The following is a 1247-nucleotide window of genomic DNA, read 5'->3' as shown; positions in this document are numbered from 1 at the left end:
TCTCTCTCTCCACCTTTAAGCATTATAACCCATTGCTAGGATACTATACTTTGGCATTCTTCATGATCCACATTAGATTCCTCTGTTCTTCCCTTTCTTTCTTTTACCTGTTCCCAAGACTGTCATGATCGTGTTGATCCAGATGTTCCATAAATGTCTGCCTCCATCTGGAACTTCTGCTCATCAATTGCTTGCTCTGCTCAGGAACTCTACCTGATTTTCCTATGTGTTCAAGGACTGAGCTCACTGTCTCTGCCATTCCCTCACTGACCTAACTCTCACCCCCTTTGCTCCTTACGTAGCACTTCTCATCTCTGTAAAGGGCACTATCCTTTCCTAGTTACTTATGTGAGAAATCAGCGTGGAAGTTTTTGTCTTTCTTAAATCCCCATTCCCAGGTCGGTGCTCCTTGCTAAGCTTGTTTACTAGTATCTCTTCCCCAATTTCAGTTTGTATACCAGTGATTGGATTTGATTCACTCTTGCCTTCATAATAAAAGTGCCTTGAGTATGTGCCTCTACACATACTCTCTAATTCTGGGAGCCTTAAATCCAGTTGTGCTTGGTTGAGACCAGACTACCTCAGGTATACAAACAAACGTACTCATCCTGGAAGATTTTTTCCTATTTATTTTATTGTAGCCAACTGTTATGGATGGAAAACCAAAGTTTATCCAGAAAAATATAATGTTTCAGAGGAAATTTTATATATCTTGGTCTTTTCCTTTTATAGGAGATGCAGGCAGACTGTTTAGACATCAGGCTAAACAACCTGAACTGGGCTTCTCTTCCTATGTATAATTGGCATATCTGAAAACAGGAATGTCATTATTCAACTTGTATGATTGTAATAACATTTATTATGATCATTTATTCAATAAAGATCTAATGTGCGAATCTAGTATATTTGTTTTGTGTCTAGGACTACAAATGACATTTGGGATGTAAAATGCCTAGTGCCTTGCTCCGTTACAGATTGTTAATGTGTTTTCAAAGCTGTGTGTTGACGTCTGCATGTGTCACAGAAGTTAGGGCTACGTGAGACTTGATGTTGTCACCATCCCCTCTAGGTCCCTGCATGGCCAAGATCCCTTCAGAAGTACATGCGCTCCCAACATCTCGCAGTCTGCAGCGTGGTCGCTTCCAATCACGGCCGCTAGAAGGCGCGCGGTCACGTATAGCCTCGACCACGGCATCTGAGCTTGCGCCACATTGACACCGCTTCCGCCTCCCTCCTTCCAACAGCCT

This window comes from Mastomys coucha, chromosome X (assembly GCF_008632895.1).
Source record: "Mastomys coucha isolate ucsf_1 chromosome X, UCSF_Mcou_1, whole genome shotgun sequence".
Classification (NCBI taxonomy): Eukaryota; Metazoa; Chordata; class Mammalia; order Rodentia; family Muridae; genus Mastomys; species Mastomys coucha.
The sequence above is the reverse complement of the archived record's forward strand: the minus strand, read 5'-3'. Positions refer to the sequence as shown.